We start from the raw sequence: 19593 nt of genomic DNA, 5'->3' as shown, positions 1-19593 counted from the left end.
ATTCTTGATAACTGCCATTCTGACTGAGGTGAGATGAAATCTTAGATCAGTTTTGATTTGCATTTCTCTAATTACTAAAGATGTTGAACACTTTTTCATATATTTGTTGACCTATTGTATATCTTCTTCTGAGAAGTGTCTGTTCAATTCCCTAGCCCATTTATTGATTAGGTTGTTTGATTTTTGGTATTCAGTTCCTTGAGCTTTTTGTATACCCTGGAGATTAGTGTTCTGAGGTGCATATGGTAAAAATTTGTTTCCATTTCTTCACCTCAATGATTGTTTCTTTTGTTGAGAACAAGCTTTTAGTTTGAATCCATCCCATTTATTGATTCTTGGTTTATTTCTTCTACTTTAGGAGTCTTGTATTGTTCTTGGTAGACAGAAGGGGTTATGAAAATTCAAAATGTTGCTGTTGTTTTTCCACAAAATGTGTATAATAAGCACATAACAGTATGTGTCCATTGACATAGTCAATACTCCTTTGTTGTTGTTTTACCATTGAATAAAGGCTGGCTGCCAACTAAATTTTATATTGCTTAGGGAACATTTTAAAATAAAGACCTCATTCATGTTTTTTATGTAAACAAAGTTTTACCCTTCACCCAGGAATCCAGGAACTCTGGGAAATAGGAATCCATGAATTTTATAATGTTGGTGAAATTGCAACAGCCGTCTTGGTGATATGCTTCATGGAGCTCAGGATCACACCCAGGGAGGCTGAGGGGACAGCATGCAGTGCTGACCAGGCCATGACTGCAGGGCCCTCCTGCCAGGCCAGCTGAGGAAGGGCACTGTTTCTGTGCTGCCCCAGCGGAGTGAGCGGCACACCTCCAGTCACAGCTCGCAGTATCTTCTCCTGGGAGGAGCACCTGCCCTGCCCCCAGGGGAGGCTTACATTTCCCTTCAGATGCCATCTCCTGAAACTCCCCAGTTAAACAGATGACTCCACTGTCTGCGGGCTACACAGGTCTGTGGCCTCAGGAGCAAATCCTTAGCAAATCAGAATTGTTCACTTTTCCCATAGCTTTGTCACCTGCCCTCCATGAACAACACATTACTGTACTTAAAGTCAGCATCAAAAATAGTGATAACAGCCCAGGGGCATCGATGATGGGATGCAGATCTAAGGTGCTTCCCATTCTGCCATTCTAGGTGACCGTGTGCAGTGTTTAAAGTTCAAGAGAGGGAAATGCTGCGAACTTCAAGGCATGATAGCTTTGGTTGTGAATGCAAATATCAATCCCGTTAATTCTTCATTAGATCTACATGATATATTTAGAATTAGACTTTTTTCCTTAACCCCAGTCTGGGTTGTCTTTGTGTTCCTGTGACGTAGCACAGGGTTGGGGTCAAAGTTAGGGACAATCTCTATTTGCCGAATGAATGAACAAATTAGTAGCCTTCAGCAGATGTCACCTCCAGGAGCCAGGAAAGCAGAGCGGGGGACCAGCCAGGAACAGCTCTGTGCCCACATGCGGTCCATTCTCTCTGCAATTTCCTTGTTACTACTGTGGGGCCCCAGGAAAAGCAGCTTGGCTCCTGGCTCTAAAAAAGTTTGTTTAGAAACTGCAGAGCATGGAACGTCACATCTGGACTGAACAGCCCTACGAGAGCAGCAAGTTCAAACCAAATGGCTACTTTTCCCCTGGGCGTGAAGCACAGACTACCCTTAAAAACTAACTCTCTAATGAACAAATAACCCAAGGGTTTTCTTAATAGGCTCTGTTCTTATGCAAATTAATTCATGTATGCACTATACATCCACATAATTGTAGAACATCTCTTGTTATCTTTATTAAATAAGAACGTGTACTATAAGGTAGGAATGAACTGATCTTCCTTCCCAGATTTCATCTTAATTTCGAAGTACATGCATTCACCTAATTTGTAGATAAACCTTTTATTTTGTAGAAAATCTGGATGGTGTGTTTAATACATGCAGTGTGTATAGTGTGTGATATTTTTGTGTGTATAGTGTGTTTAGCATGTGTAGTGTATAGGTGATGTGAAGTGTGTATGCTATGTGTGTATGTGGTGTATGTCTATGTGGTGTACATATGAGTATGTGATGTGTTTGGTGTGAATATATGTGGTGTGTGTTTGTGGTGTATGTAGCATGTGTGTGATATGTATATGTGGTGCATGTGTGTGTATCTGGGGATATATATGTGGTGTATGTATGTTGTGTGTGTGAATATATGGTGTGTGTGTATGTGTGTGTGTGTGTGGTGTATGCATATAGCACGTGTGTCTGGGGATGTATATGTAGCGTGTATGTGCGGTGTGTGTGTGTAGGGTGTGCATGTGCTCTGTGTTTGTGGGCATGTGTGTTTGGTGTGTATGCAGTGTGTGTGCGTGTGTCCAGGGTGTGTGCCCACACGGTTGCATCACCAGGTCTTGGTGGAAACCCAACCCTGAGATCTTATTCTCACCCCCCGCACCACGGCACAGCCTGGCTTGGCTCATGCTCTGGCAGGGTTGGGAGGGACACCGCGGTATCTCAGGTGCTTGGAGCCAACAGGCGGGTGAAGTGAGGCCCTAGGAAGCGCCCTGACCCCCTGGCGGCCCAGGAGAAGCTGCTCCTGGCCGGGAGGTAGGTACATGGAGAGGAGACACCTGGGCAGGGAGCGCACACCTGGCAGACGGTGGGAACGGGTGGAAAGACTAACCTTCAACTTCAGGAAAGTGGGCCTCATCCATACTGGACCCTCCACAACGCCCAGAGCTTCCACTTCTGCATTTGGTTTTGTCTTGAAGCCTTTAACCTTCACAATTTTACATGGAAAAAATTGATTTATTTAAAAGACTCTTTGTTCAATATTTCTTCAAAACCCATGAGTCTATTTTTCTTAAATGTATCAATGTATTTAGCTGTTTTAGGAACAATTAAGATTAAGAAGAGATCAATATAAATGAAATATAGGAAATTGTTGCTTCTCAGGTTTTGGTGAAGAAAAATGCACACACATAGAAACAGGCCCACGGGGACCAGTACTACCGAGGTCAGTGTTCAAAACCCAGTCCAGCAACAAAACCGTGCTGGCTGATGGTTTACTGTGCTGCGGGTACTGGTGAGATTTAAGATCTCAGAAACTGGCTGTGTCCCTTTCTCCCTGGGCCAAGGGCTAATGTGATTTGTAATCCAGGGACAATGGCCAGAGTGGTCAGCTTGTGTCCCCACAAGATTGGGGGTGGTACAAGTGGCTGGAGTTTTGCTCACCATGGGAGAGGGGTTACCAGGAAGCCGTGGCCCTCCCCAGGAGTTTCCTGTAACTGGAAACCTCCCAGTGCTCCCCAGCCCCCAGCCTGGCTCCTCAGACAGGCTCATCAGCCAGAGGAGATGGCCCTGCTGCCTCATTGATCAGAGCAGGACGGCTGCTGCCAGCGGACTGCTGATCAATAGGTATTGAGCTTGCTCTTGCTCTCAGTGCAGCTGGGATAGTAATGTCCATGTGGAACAGTGGGCTGGAGTACACCCTCCTGTTCAGGGACCAGGCGTGGATGGTGAGCAGGCAGCTTGGACCAGAACTGGACTTGGCCTGTCTGGTGAGGTGCCTTAGAGGCAGCCACATGGAGGGGGGGCTGCCAGATCCACCAACGGGCTTGCTCTCCTCTCTCTCAGGACACTGCTTGTGGTTTTCTGCCCAGACCTGTGGATCTTATGTCTTCAGGTACGGATGCCTCAATGGGCCAAACTCTGTTTTTTTTTTTTTTTTTTTTAATATAGTCTGCTCTTTATTTATTTATTTTTTTTTAAATTGAAATTAGATTCACTTTAACCGATACAAGGAAACATAAAATTTGTACCTGTGCCTGGGGCACCATGTGATGTTTTGATACAGATCTACACTGTACCGTTCACAAGGTATTAAACATTTCTATCTCCTTAAACATGTATCGCTTCTCTATGGTACAAATACTCAAAATCTTTTTTCCCACCTTTCTGAAATGCGCAGGACATTGCAACAGTGCCAGGCCTCCTGCTCCTGTGGGTACCTGCTGACATAGTGGCAGCCCTCCCGGCCCCACTCTCCCATTCTTCTCTCAAGTTCTATGAGAGCAGCCTTTCTGGACTCTAGACTCTTCCTAGAATATAAAGCATTGTTGGCGAGAGGGAAGAGGGAAGGGACGGCGGAGGGAGGGAGGAAAGAGGACAGGAAGACAGTCTCTAAGTTGTTTTGTAAGTTGTGTGACCTGGGGAAAGGCTGACAGGGCTGGGCCAAGGGCACGTGGCTATTCAATCAAACCCTGTCCAGGAAAACAGTCGTGGTGCAACTGTGCGCGTTCTCTGGCAAGGACAGGATCCAAGCTGCAGAATCAGAGGAAACAGGCAGGTCCTGCGATCCATCGCCTCCTTGTGCAGAGCGCGCCTGGGGTTCCAGTTACTCCCCCCGTAACTGTGCAGTGTGGAGGCGGAGGAGACTTTGAACTCATGCCCCTGGGCTAGGGCTGCATTTCCACTGCAGGGTCTTGCCCCAGAGAGGCCCCTAGGTATTCTAAACTCGTCCAAACAGGATGAAGAGTTCAGCCTTGCAGATCCTCAATAGTGTTTCAGGTCCTTGTATGGAAGGTCCGTTTTCAAGAACACACTTCTCAGGTGTGTGGTTTGTAATAATGATAAAAACCTGAAGATTTGGGAGCATTTAGTCATATTATAGGAAAGGGGGCGGATGGATCTGGACACGTAAACAGGCAGGGTTAGCCACCTGCCTTCTAACACTCATCTTTCCCAAATGTGACATGAAAGATAACTACATAATTTATCAGCTGTTAAAATTTTCAAATGACAACCTCATTCATTTTTAACTGGGAGGTTTCTGTCTATATTTGGACTCTGACTCTTTACTCCAAGTCCTGGTTGGGCGTTGCGAAGTCATCAGAATAAAAGGCAGGCGATTTTCCCTGTGCTGCGCCCCTCCGGTGAGGAACAGCCCTGGGGCGACATTTGTGCTGCCCTGGGGACTCACTGTGGCCTCTACTCCTCCCTGAGGGCCAGAGGCCAGCGAGCCCTCTTCTGCTCCAGATTCCTGTGAAACAGCCCTTCTCTTATTAATGTTTTAACACAGGAATAAATAAAAAAAAAATCACGTTTCATATCAGATGTTAACTCTCTGATGAATGCTTTTAGAACCACCTTATTTTAGTTCATGAAAAATGGAATGTAAGCATCTGGATGTTTTAAGCTTTTCATGAATTTGCTCAGTTACGACCGAGCTCCCTGCCTCCTCAAGCCTGTGACTCTGTCTGGGGATGCCACCCTAGAGGCTCCGCGGCAGCAGGAGGAGCAGGGTCACAGAAGCATCCCCACCATGGTTTCGATCCTTTTCATGCTCAGTGTGAGGACAGGGAAATAATACCAATCCCACAACCCAGAATCAATGCCCCTCGGTTTATGGGGCATTGTTCCATGTGTGTGAGGAGGTATCTGGGGGAGGAGAACAGCCACCAAAGTGTGGGTCCATTCCCTTCTCTCCCCCTGGCCAGTGACCTAAATGAGCAATTCATCTTCCTCTGTCTCTTTTACATCAGAATGCAGGTGATAATCCTGTCCCTATAGGGATGCTTTGTGCTCACAGATAAAAAGGCCTTCAATTTTTAAAGTTATAGTAACCATACATATTTTTTTTTTTATTTAAAAATTGTACCCTGGAAGTAGGATAAGCTGTTTTAAATCACAAATATTCTGAAAAATCCTCATAGGAATAAAACCCTAATCTACTGCAGAAGATTGTCATTTATTTTTTCTCCTTTGTAGGAAGAATATTCATTATACATAAGTCTGATCATTTTCCAAAGTTAGTATTCGCAACACGGTCATTATTGAATTTTTAAGTATGCGTGAATTTCACAGATAACTGGTACTGCTTTATAGCTTTTGAATAAGGTTATAATTCTGAGGTTGTGATTTGGGGTCGTTTTTCTTTTATTTCTTCCAATAAAGGAGCCTTCATGTCTACAGGGAGCTATCATCTTGACTAATCTGCAATGCCAATTTTCTGCTTTTTACTTCAGCAAGAGCCACATGAAATGAGGTAACAGACCCAGTGAAACACAGTCAAGAGTGGAAAGAGGTAAACTGTGAGCGTTAAAAAATATTATTCTTGTTTTCTTTGGATTTCTTCACTGTGCTGAGTGTTTGTTTCTCACTGTCCTCTGCTGTCTTGTCTTTCAATTGTAAACAGAGATGAGGATTTGAAATCAGAAACATAGAGAACTTGGAATATAAGGAAAACAGTAGGGAGTCTGTGACTGGGGAAGTCAGGTAAGCTGTCCTGGTTTATTTTGAGGGCTCAAATGGCTACCTTTTATTTTTGTTATTGTGATGCGAACACAAGGTACTGGTACTGATCCAGATCAACAAGAAGACAGAAGGGCCAAGCGGCCTCCGCAGGCGCTGAGTGTCTCTGGGACTCACCATTTCTGGAGGCAGCCAGGCGAGTCCTCTGCCTAGAACTGCAGTCGGAGAGGCAGAGGCTCTACACTGAGGAGACTAGGTGTTCTAGGAATCCAGTTCTACAAGCCACTCCGAATTCCATGCAGCCCGTACTGTATCTCTCTCTTCCTTTGCCTAAAGAGTTTGAAAGAGACTTATCTAGCCAGGTGTGGGGACACACTCCTGTAATTCCAGCCACTCGGTAGGCTGGGGCAGAATGAGCACAAGTTTGAGGCCAGCCTCCGCAACTAGAAACTTAGTGAGAACTTGTCTCAAAACAAAAGAAAAATTAAAAAGGTCTGGTGACGTTGCTCAGAGGTAAAACACCCCTGGGTTCAATTCCCAGTTTAAAAAAAAAAATGTGTAGCCAAGGTATTTGTCATGACAGAAATTGGAAAGAAATTGCCATCAAAGAAATTGGAGCAATTTAGCAATCTACAGCAAAAGACTCTTCCAGCCTCAACCTGGATATCGTGGTCAAGGTTGTCTCTGGCCTGATTCAGGCTTGAGGGCGGGATTTAGCTGAATTTGTAAGTCAGCAGACAGACACCCCTGAAGGGAGTTTAGCAAATGAGCTTGTTCTCAAAATAAGCAGGTTCTCAAAACCAAGTGGCCATGGGTCATACCAAGAGCATGGTCCAGGTCGGGTGCTTCTGGGTCAGCAGTAATGGACCTGTGGGAGGACAGAAGTGATTTCCCAGAGACCGGTCATTAAGGGAAGCTCTGAGAGCTGCCCTTTGCACCAAGACCTGTCAACTCAGTATCAGGAAAGGAGGACAAATTTGAGGAAATGTCCCGGGAAACTGAACAAAAAGACGAAGAGATTGATATGGAAAAGTTAACAAAATTAGGGTCTCAGCCCACACACCGTCCAGTACTAGGGCTCTCGGAGAAATCAAAGGAAAAGGAGAGACGTATCCCAAGACCACTTCTTAGAAACACGAGCCTCCTGTTTTAAAATCGAAAGGAAAATCCTCCACTGAGCCCCACTGTCACAACATTTCAGACACCAGACAGGGGCCCTAAAAGTTTGCTGTGAGGGAAGAAGGAGCCACTCCACTGCCTTTGAATTCAGAGCACCCTGGGTTCTGTGCCACGGCACAGTAGGTTGGGGAGGATGCTAATGCCTCCACGTGCTCAGAAATTGTAATCTTCGATTTTTATTCCACGGCCAGAGAAAGCATCTGTCGCCTGTGTGGAGAGAGTAAGGACGTTTTCAGGCACACAAAGTGTCAACGATTTACTGCTATGGCTTAAACTCTCCACGATAAAGTATGCAGACTAAAAAAAAGGATCACAGGGATCCTGAGATTAGAGGATCTCAGTGACAGAAGGGCGGGCGAGAAGGGGATTCTAGGTGTACTCAGGTGGTCCCTGCAGCAGCCCATCCAGGTGCAGGGGGCAGGGAAACACCAGAGCATAGGGTGGTTTGAGCAACTTTAGAGGAGTTCCCCATGCTTAGGGAGGCTGGGAGAGGAGGCCAGGGGGAGAGAGTTGGCAGCCAAACCCGTGGAGACAGGGTTGGAGTCCAGGGCCAGCAAGTCTCCCTGAAGCCGCTGCACTCCATCTGGGGTCCACTCTCAGCTGGCCGCCACACTGGCACCATAATCCCACCGTGGGGTCTTAATCTGTTCACATCACAAAGGAATCTCTTGGGAGTGGCCACCTCCCTCCTGCCCCCTGACAGGCCCTCCAGGAGCTGACCTGGCTCACCCTCCTCGGGGTTCCTCTGCAGGCAGAGTGGCTCCCTGGTTCCCAGTGCTGCAGGCTGGCCCCGGAATCGAGTCAAGTAGCCCTGGGACACACCGTGAGGATGAGATCCCAACTGCAGTGGCTCTGTGGCTTTCGATCTGTTGTTTATTCAGTTATGAATTCACTTTATTTTCCCTTAGAGTTCAGAGGAAAGTCTGTAGTTTGGACAGAAGTCTGAAGAAGGAGAGGTGGGAAGGAAGGTGGGGGTCCTGGCATGGGGACAGGAACCTGGCACCACCAAGGATCCAACCACCAAGAAATCGAGGGGAAATAAACAAAAATAAGAAAAATCTGAAGAATCCTGTTGATGAGAAATAGACCTCCAGAACATCTTGGTTGTTAGGAAAGCACAGCCATAACACAGCACTGTTAAAGAGATAAAACCCACTAATTCCTCCAATTCTGTCATCTGTCATTGAAGAAAATGAGTGAACTGAAAAAAAAAATCACCATTTTCACCAAACTGAATGTTCTTTTCCTATTTTTGCTGAATACTTAGTGGGTGTCTTTCATATAGACAATTTTATATTTTATTTTGTCTTGTATCATGTCATTTAAAATCCTTTTCCAATGTCTGTTGGTGCTGCACAATATCCAATATCCATTTAACCCAGACCCTGCCTGATATAGTGTGAAGGTAATCAGTCCTTACCACAGCCCTCATAATGTGAGGTGATATCACTGTTCAGAGATTCTTCTTTTTCTTTTCCTTTTTTTTGTAATATATATTTCTTGGGGTGGGGCTATAGCTTAGTGGTAGAGATCCAGCCTAGTATGTGTGAGGCACTGTGTTGGGTCCTCAGCACCACATAAAAACAAGTAAATAAAATAAAGGTATGACTCCATCTGCAACTAAAAGAAATATATATTTTTTTAAAATATATTTTTTTAGTTTTAGGTGGACACAACGACTTTATTTATTTATTTATTTTTTGGTGGTGCTGAGGACCAACACGGCACACGTGTGCTAGGCAAGCTCTCTGTCACCACCTTTCTGAGTAGATTTGGAAAGGTGGAATCCTTAGGTCAATTGCCTCCAGAAAAATGTACCCAGGGCCACTGTAAGTGCACTAGGAAGGTGTTTATTTCTATCTCATGCCAGTTATTATTGTGTGAGTTGAAAACTCTGCTTATGTCATATAATAACATTAAATATTATTTAAATTTATAGTTTTTTATTGGGAGTGATATGAAATAGGTTATTTGGTTACTTCTATTTTTGTTATCATGAGTTATCTGTAAATGTGTTTATTCATTAATAATGAATGTTTTCAAAGAAGCATCTTCACTTATTTTGACTATCTCATCTTTCACATTTGTTCCAATTAGTCTTCCCTAATTTGATGGTTTGCTAATCTCAGTCTTTATATTTTTGTGCCCAAAGTGAACTTTTGATTTCCCTTACTCTGCCTCAAAAAAAGCTTCTGTTTTTCTGTTTTCTGCAGCTCACGGCTGGAGTCAGAAACTCCAGTATCATTTTTGACTTCATCTTTCTTTGTCTCCATCTCTAAGCATCAGGAAGGCAGGTTGCCACAGTAATGCCTCAAGTCTCCCTCTATCACCATCCATCTCTCTCACCTGGGGTGCAGCAGCCTCCTACTGGGTTTGTTTGGAATGCTACCTGTAGGACACCATGCATGCACCTCTTCTTCCTGAGGCCTGGCTTCTACGCTTTTGTAGTTCTTAGTAGAAACGCCATCTGCAGTGGGTTGAATGATAGCCCTCCGGACATGCAAATGGGACCTTAACTGGAAGAAGGGTCTCTGCAGACATAAATGAGTTAAGGACCTCAAGATGAGATGTCCTTGGTTATCAAGGTGGGCTCTAAAACCAGCAGACATCTCTTTAGGGTAACAGAAGAAGGACACCTGCAGACAGAGGCAGGAGATGGAATGTCAAGAGCTGCAAGAGGCAGGGCTGGACTGGCCCCAGCATGTTGGCAGGAGCTCAGTCCTGTGGGACTGAGCTTGATTTCTCACTTGTGCTCTTCATAACTGCAGGAGAGTAAAGTTCATGCTAACTTGTTACTACAGCCTGGGAAACTGACACCCCTTCTTCTCAGGGTGCACTCAGGGATCCTCCTGTCCCAAGGCAGACCTTTCCAGGCAGTTGCCATTGCTGAATCCTCTTGGTTCCTTGATAGAATGTGCAATGCTTTCTAACTTCATTTATAAAACTTCCATCTTGGGTTTATTTATAAGCAGAAGAGCGGGCACCGTGCTAGATTATGTTTTAATACACACTGTGCATCACAGGCATTGTGATCACATATTTTGGGAAGGAAATAATAGGACAGAGAAAGAAACGACATGGATGAGATGAAGGTGAAAGGGCAGGGACCATCCAGTGGCCTCTCTCTCCAGTGCATTCCTGTCCTCTGATTAAAACGTGGGCTGTGATTTCCAGGTGGTCAACTCTCATGGGGCACATTCCTTGTCTAACCCGAAGTGGTAAGCCAGCTATCCCGCTAACGAAGTTGTTTTCTTCTCTCTTTTTCTTAGTTGTGTTTTTGTTGCAGGCGTAATAACTAACACATTCTACCATGATCGAACCCTACCATGATAGTTCACTGAGTGGACTATGGAAGTCCACCCTCCTTCAGACTTCTCCCGTAGCATGCACATTGAGTTCTGTGTGTCTGTGCACACACCTATGAACACAGATTTCACCATGTGGATTATAATGATCCCACTCCCATTGAACACTCTTTCCTTCTCTAAACTTCCTTTGTACCTAATAATGTGAACACGCCCTTTCACGCCTGCATGAGCTTGTTGGGTGGTGATGTGATGCATTTTTCTGGGTCTTAGTATATTTCCCCACTGTCCTATGGATGGACACTGACTGCTTGTTTTTATGCCAAATGTGGAATGAATGTCACACATAGCACTTCAACTTTTTAGGAATGTTCTCATAAGAAGAATCCTAGAAGTAAAATCAGTGGATAGATTTAAATTTAATTCTTTTGATGATTCCTAACAATTAGCACTCAATAAATGGTATAGCAACTTACACTCTCACCGAAAGTGCACACTAGGGCCTCTTCCCTACATTCTTAGTGTTTTAAAAATGTGGAATCTGCAGTGAGAAGTAATATTTAATAATGGTTTTCATTCATTTTTACTTGACTCCAATTATGTCGAGTTTCTGTTTTAGTCAGCTCTTTCACTGCTGTGACCAAAAGACCTGGCAAGAACAATTTTAAGGAGGAAAAACTTATTTGGGGGCTCACAAGCTCAGAGGCGTCAGTCCCTAGATGACCTGATCCATTGGCTGGGGCCTGAGGTGAGACAGAGCTTCAGGGCAGAAGTGTGTGGTGGAGGAAAGCAGCTCAGAACTTGGCAGAGTTCAAGGAGCAGAGAGCCTCCCCTCATCAGGGACAAAGCATACACCCCAAAGGCACATCCCCCTTGACCCACCTCCTTCAGTCACACCCCACCCACCCATGGTGAGCACAGGCTAGTCCCTGTCATCATCAGAGGATGAATGCCCGGACGGGTTTAGAGCTCTAACCTGATGGTGTCACCTCTAAACTTTCTTTAGAGCACCAGGAAGGCAGGTTGCCACAGTAAGGCCTCAAGTCTCCCTCTATCACCATCCATCTCTCTCATCTGTGTGCTGCAGCTCACGGCTGGAGTCAGGAACTCCTTTCTTCCATTGTCTTATACAGGAGCTTCTGGGGGACACCGCGCACCTAAACCGTAACAGCTTATTTTTATGTGCTGATTGGCCATAAAAGTTCTTCTTTGTGTATTTCCTGTTCATTTGTCTCGCTCACTTTTCTGTTAGCTTGTGAATACTTTCTTTTGTTTTGTAGGCACTATTTATATATTCTTGACATAAATCCTTGCATACTTTTCTTCTTTATAAGGTGTGGCTGACAGAGAGCTCTTTATCTGTCGCAGGACATATCCATTTATTATCTCACACAACACAGGGACAACTCGTGTGTACGTGTTGACTCTCTAGGGAACATTAACTGTATGTTCATAAATAAGTATTTTTGTTTCCATTCTTATTTAACTTTCACCAGCATCAGGGTCCTGTGTGTGCCGTGGACAAGGAGCCTGGTGACAGTGACATGTGACTGAACTCTGCCCGTCTTGTGACCTACCTGTGAAAGCCCAGGACACCTGAACACAGGTCGAATGGGACTGAGCCAGTTACACTGAACCACAAGGGGGAGGTGTCTCACCTTAACTGTGAGCAGTGAGATTTAATCTCCCGACCCTAAAGGAGTGGCAAATTAAAGACAAAGCACCCCCACTGGCTGCCAGCCCCGGTTAACAGGTTAACATTTACGGTTTTTCTCTCCTCCACCTGAGTCCCAAGCACTGATTCAATTTTAACATACCAAGATGTCTGCAAGACATTGTTTGAAATGTGAACCACATCATCTGTTGCCTCATCAGTGTGACACCTGCCAGGCTGAAGGACATAGAAGGTAGACAGGACAGGGTATGTTTGTGGACATGTCTATTTAATACCTTTTAAGCTGTCATTCAGTTCTTATCTTCACCAGATACCTGGACAAAGGCAAAGAAACATGTTCCACTGAGTTAAAAGTGCAGAATTATTAATCAGCCCTTGCAAACAGCAGACTAGGGGGCCCTTTGTTGGCCAGATTCTCAGAAGTGCTGAAATGAAGGGCTGTGGTTCTTTGAGGTACTGATGCTGAGTCATTGCGACCTCACATTCGCTCTTCATTATCTTTGAGCCAAGACAGCTTGCCTTGAGGGGCACGGCGGCTCCATCCTAGGAGGGTCCCCAAAGTGCTGACCCATCTGGGTAACCAGAAGAAGGCCCAGTCTGGTGGCTCCTTGGTACTGAGCCTGTTTAGGTGCACACAGTTAGTGTGTTAATGGTAACTGCCTTCATGAGGTGCCCATCAGAAGTGACCTCTCTAATCTGTCCTAAACTGCGTAACCATCTGAGTGTGTGGCCAGAGCTGTGAAGGCCGAACACTGCAGCCCAGGCAAAGGGTGACTCTGGCTAGGTCTCAGGTGGCAGGGACCCTGGAGGTGGTGAGCACCACGAGCTCTAATGTCCTCGGGTACAAGGTACATGTGTCCCTTCAGAGGCCTTCAAGAGCAGAAAAGCCACAGCAGCCCAGTCTCCTCAGTGTCGGGTGACGCCGGGAGACCCACCCAGACTCGGGAGCAAGAGCCGCAATAAATCAAAGCTTATACTCCAACCCATGCTTTAAAGACGTGTTCCTCCCGGGCAGGGGCGGGGGGGGGGGGGGTGCAGCTTGATCCAGGGATGCGTTCCGAAGGTCTCCTAGCTGGGACTGCTATTGGATTTACTTCTCAGATGCCTGAGGCTTGTGGGCACAGGCACCTCTGTGGACAGTGTCCTGGGGGCATCGTGGTCTAGGGCAGATCGATGATCTGATGAAGCCCTGTTGTTCAGCATTCCCAGTTGCCAGGATTCTGCATGTCCGCTTGTTTCCCACACCCACCTTTGAGGCAAAACTGTCCTCCTGACTCTTAGTGAAAACACAGCAAATAATCACTCTGGGGGGGATGAGAGGTGGAAGGAGTAACTCACTTCTCATGTGTCACTGCAGATGCGGGAAATGCATTAAGCGTTTTTAGTGGAGTGGACACTGTGGCGGTCCTGACAGTCTGGTGACGATTTGTTTGTGTTGGAGTAACCAGCAAGTCGGCTGTTTGTCTTTGAGTAATCGCTCCTGTCAGCTTGTTAAACATTAAAAACAAATGCACCAGAGAAAAGCCATACCTCTTTTTCAAATACGGAGTCACATTTCGGGCTCTTTTCAACACATGTGGTCCTTGGTGGTCCTCAGGTCACGGGATACTGAATGAGGCCCTCCCTGGGGCCATGAAGACGCCTCCCCCAGGCAGGGCGGGGAGAGAGGGATTGAACTTCTGACCTGTGAGCCAGGTACAGCCCTGGGCTTGGTCTCCCGGCACTCATATTTCTGGTCACTGATGTTATAGCCCAGAAAACAATTTTCTTCGTGTGATGCTTTGGTTACTCTGGTCATAAAAGTCCCCAGAGGTCACAGGGCTGGAGAGCCACTATGGAACTGCCACCACAGCTGGGTCAGATAATTAACTCCCCGAAACCTGGGACCTGCTGGGCTCTTGTCAGAAACCCCTGCAGCTGAGCTCACCGTCCGTCATTCTCCTGTCTCCACCTTTCCTTCCTCATCTCTTTTTGAATGCTTTTCCCATTAATTCTGCTTTGCCTTCCCTTCCCCCCTGAGCCTGAGCCTGTCTGCACATCTGCCTGATGGATTGTTCGTACATTCTGATCTTAATGGACATCTGGATGTGCCTTTCCATGTCGCATCTAAGGCTTTCCAGAGGTCAATGTCAAATTTTATAAAGGACTTGTTCATTCTGAACCAGTAAAATCTACTAATTGCATTTTAGATAATCCCCAGTGTTTTTGAAACTAAGGCATATTTTTAGAAATGATTTTGAAAATGTTTCGCCTCCCTAAAGCTATCCTACAGAGGTCAGAACAGGTCTTAAAGGCATTTGCTCAGAAAACTTAACGATCCTCTGTGGGGTGAATGCTCTTCTTTACACTTGAGTTCACTGAAGTCAGTAAGGTGTGGCCACTACCTGGGATGTGTGACCTGGCCTCCATGGAGCTCACCCTCAGGAGGGCAGGGGACCAGCAGCGAAGGTCGGCACAGGAGCAGTCTACCCTGCCAACCGGGGAGCCTGGTTTGTGTGGCCTGTTTGCCTCCTACCTAGAGAGGGGCACTGGTGAGCAGAGCCCTGCCTCTGAGCCAAGAGGACACTTGAGTACGCTTTGCTCTGGGCTGGAGGATGTCAAGTGTATCAACTGTGCACGCCCCGGGGACAGGCCGGCTGAGCCCACCTCCAGAAACCTAGTCATGCACACTTCCTAAACTCTGCTGTTCTCTGTTGAAATGACTTTAAACTAAAATGTCACATTTTAAAGCCACTTTTAATGACCAATCCAATCATGTTCAAAGTGCATATCCCAGAGTGGATTTTTAGACAAACCAATATAAAAACATTCACTGAGACCCCTATGGAAAAGTCAAGCCAAAGCAGTGAAAAGTCTCCAAACTAAATCTGTGAGATTAGTTTCCAGGGGAGATTCATAAATTCTACCAAGAACCACCTCAGCTTCCCACTTTGGAGCTATTTGGATTCTGAATAACCTAGAGGGATCATGGCCACACTGCGCTGGAAGACCTGGAAGAATTGGGGAGGTAAGAAAAGAGTTATTCATGGCACATTTTTAAAGGAAGCAAATTTGATTTTTTAAATTAAAGTTCAGGTGTTCATATCGGACCACACCATTCTAGAGAAAGGCTGATATGCCCTGAACTTTTAAGTCAAAGCTGTGCATTTGACATTGGGATCTCCTCATAGTAAACCACCCGAAAATGTGTCAGAAGGTCATTTTTTTAGGTAAAAGCTATAAATTGAGGTTCTGACCTCTAGAAACCAAAAATAATATATTTATTTGATAAATGCAAGACAGTGCCTTGAAATAATAAGGGCTACAAACTTTTAGCCTTACCCTCTCTTAATTTTGAATCTTTCCACCCATGAAGATTAGATATTCATGATACAAAATTTCCATTTTCTCCATGTTCAACACTTAGCTACTTTACTCATGGCAAAGAAAACCTTTGTGCTCTGAATGGCCTGAGGGCATTTATCAAGAATATGTACAGTTCAATGCTAGGACCTCACATCACTTCTAAAGAAATCTCTATGCTATTTACTTCTTTATGTTTAGTGTCTCCAAAAAGTATTTCCTAGAGCATTGCTCTCACTGGGTGTTGGGCAGAATAAGTGGGCAGAGTCCTCATATGCTACTTGCAAACAACATGATTTGGCTCCTGGAAAGGAGTCGCTGCAGGTCACTGACACTAGAATGGGGGCAGAGGCTCCTGAAGGAGGTAGGGGGTTTCGGGTCTGTGCTGTTGTAATCTTCCTGATGCCAAAGCAACACAGCGGGGCACACTGGAGCCTGGAATGATCCCTGGAGCTTGGGTATTATGGGGCTTGGATGGAAAAGTGTCGGTTAGGTGTGACCTCTTGCTTTCATGGATAATAACCTACCTAAAAAAGAGACAATATTCATGAGCAGAAAAAACAAAAACAAACAAACAACAACAACAACAACAAAAAACAAAAACAGGATTTTCCAAAATAAGAGCACTTTTAGCTGTGGATATCAATTTAATATTTTAGATTCGACGCAGGAGCATTATAAAATTTAAACAGTAATAGCCGTCATCAGGTAAGAAAGTCAGTGTGAATGAAGTCACTCGTATTGTCTGCTCTCCTTACCCTAGGCCCCTCATCTCTTGCTGGTTTAGAATTCTCTGAATATATGTGGATCGGTCACATATGACATAACTTGGAGTGAGGGGCTTACTTTACCCTCGGAGGCCAAAGTCTTCAACATGGCCCGAGGCAGAGGCCAAGATGAAATCAGCGAAGGTTTCAGTAAAGTCTCAAGGCCCAGGCTGTGCACAGCTCGTCCTTGCTCCCAGACACGCTTTGATCAAGCACCATGTGAGGTCATGGTGTTGGGACATGACAGTGACAGAAAGCACAATGAACACAAAGGCCACCAAGTCTTTAAGGGACATCTGCTGCCATGGAAACCAGAAGCTTCTTAGCGCCCATGATGCTTTGGCTCTAAGACAACTTTGAGGCCTTCATAATGACAACGGGGGGGGGGGCAGTTTCCCAGGGGACATTTTCTATTGCTGTAAGGTGTGGCCACAGTGGCAGTGGGAAAGTGGGAACAGGGATTGACCAGGAGTGACGGCGAGCTCTCTAACCAGGTCCAACAGGCAGCGTGGTCCAGGGCCATGGCAGCCAGTGGACCACCCCAGGGTGCCTGCCGGGTGGGTCACTGGAGACAGGGGCTGGCTCCCAGATTTCCTTTTTCTAAATAGGAGGCTTGGTTTGTTTCCTCCCTCGTCCTGCTCCTTCCCCACATGTGTGTGGAGAGTCTCAGCGAGACGAAACCTATCATTACCAGGGGTCTCCAGGCATTTGGACCTGATAAAGAAAGCCCCATGCTGAAAGGCCCTAGACCTGGGAAGGATTGTAGAACCACGTGGACTCCCAGTTTGGTTGCCTTCTTTCTGGAAAGAATTCAGTGTGTTTTAATAAGAATGTGCATGTTTGAAGGGGAAGGTGTGCACAGCAACACATCCATAAACCCTGGACTGTCAGTGTCGGCTGCTTCAGAAACTTCTCCTCCCCACATGCAAACAGAATCTTTTGCTTTTATAATCCTCTATTTTCCAAAGATCCATCCTTCCCAAGGGAAGATGAACCAGCTTTCGCAGTTCCAGGAGTGGCCTGATGGTTTCAGAGTCATCAACTTCCCTTCTTAGTAAGAAGGATAAGTATGCGACCCAAGTGGCCATCAAGTCCAACTTGTAGCTCCTTCTGGAGACGTTCTGAACATGCTCAGACCTCCTAGGAGTGACCAGTCTGATCTGTGTTCTCAGGGTGCTGTGTTATATGAGCATGAGTGACCCTGTCTAAACTCAAGGCCCGCAGATGCTAAGAGAATCTGAAACCAATCACTGCATGAAGTTGATATTGCCACCCAACCCAGCTCTAGACATTATAGTGAGCCATTTGTTGTGGAATAAGCGCTTTCAGTTGGTTTTACTGCTCTTGGTAGACAGGAACATTATAAGTGATGTGTTTGATGAATGAATTTTCCCTGTAGAGGCTATGAGAAGCCCTGGATTGCAGAGATTGGGAGAAGAAAAGAAGAGCATTACTGGGGATGAAAGCTCACAATGGGGATGGGATTGAAAAAGGGATGTGTACTGATTATCTTCTAAGCACTCTTCCTGTGCAAACAATCAGAGTGTCAAGAAGGAAGGGCACTGTCGTCTGTAAACTGGCACTGGTTTAGAAAAAGCACGGTTGGAGGGTTTTTTGTTTGTTTCTTTGTTTTGGGGGGGCACTGGGGATTAAACTCAGGGGCACTTGACCACAGAGCCACATCAACGGCCCTATTTTACATTTTATTTAGAGACAGGGTCTCACTGAGTGGCTTAGCACCTCACTTTTGCTGAGGCTGGCTTTGAACTTGGGATCCTCCTGCCTCAGCTTCCTGAGTTGCTGGAATTATAAGCACATTCCACTAGGCCCGACTATTGTGTTTTTGAAGTTCATTTGTTTCATTATCTTTTATTCTGATTTTATATTCTTTCTCTGTTTTGGCATTAAAACTATTCTTTCATTGAATGGTATAAATATTTTTTTATGTTTATTATCTTAATTTGGCAAAATAAAAATTAAAACCTTCACTAGCTAGCTTTGGATTTTATGTTATTTAAAGTTTGCTGTCTTGTGAAATGTCAGGATCTATGTTACCAGTTTAGATGAATATCTTTTGCTGACTGTTATGGCTAACTTGGTGAGTCTCTTGGTTGGAGGCAGGGATGGTCCCAGTGTTTGCTCAAACACCAGCCGAGAACCTGCCGTGAAGTTGTTTCTTATTAACATTGACACTGGTAGACTTTGGGTAAATCAGAGGACTCTTCACACTGTGGTGGGCCTCATCCAATCAGCTGGCTTTAAGAGAAAGGCTGGATCTCCAAGGAAGAGGGGATCCCGCCTCCAGAAGGCCGCTGGACTCCGACAGAGAGTCGCCTCCTGCCCTGCGAGTTTCAGCCTCCAGCTGTCAGTTTTCCTCACTGCAACCAGACTACCCAAGACAGCTTAGAGCAGGGGAAGTCTGTTTGGGCTCACGATTTCAGAGGTCAGTCCATGGACAGGGACTCCATAGCTCTGAGCCCAAGGTGAGCAGACACCATGGTGGAGGGGCACTGTTCTGCTCATGGTGGCCAGAAAGCAGGGTGGGGCAGTGGGTTGCAGGAAAGGCAAACCCTTCCAGGGCCCACCCCCAGGGACCCATGTCCTCCAGCTACACCTCACCTCCCTGCAGTTACCATCCATTAATCTGTCCAAACTAGGAGAGACCGACGAGGTGACAGCTCACACAACTTAATCATTTTGCCTCTGAATATTTCTGCATGAACCCAGGAGGGTTTGGGGACATGTCATATCCAATCCATAACACCAGCCCCCACAATCACATGGGCCACTTCCTTGTAACCTCTCCCTCCCGTCTCTCTCCACACACACATACATCCTACGGTCTCTGCGTCTCTGGAGAACTGTGGTTTATATACTTATTCTTGGATATTCACTCTGTTAACTAACGCTATTTACTTCTGTCAATCTCTGTGTTAGCCTGACTGGACCACAGAATGCTACAGATATGTGGCTGAATATTATGTTGAGGGTTCCTTGCTTCAGGATGAGATTAAGATCTAAATTGGCAGACTGAGTCAGGCAGACGCCCTTTCTGGAGTGGGTGGGCCTCCTCCAATCAGGTGA

Source organism: Marmota flaviventris, chromosome 14 (genome assembly GCF_047511675.1).
Source record: "Marmota flaviventris isolate mMarFla1 chromosome 14, mMarFla1.hap1, whole genome shotgun sequence".
Lineage (NCBI taxonomy): Eukaryota > Metazoa > Chordata > Mammalia > Rodentia > Sciuridae > Marmota > Marmota flaviventris.
Note: the sequence above shows the minus strand (reverse complement) of the source record.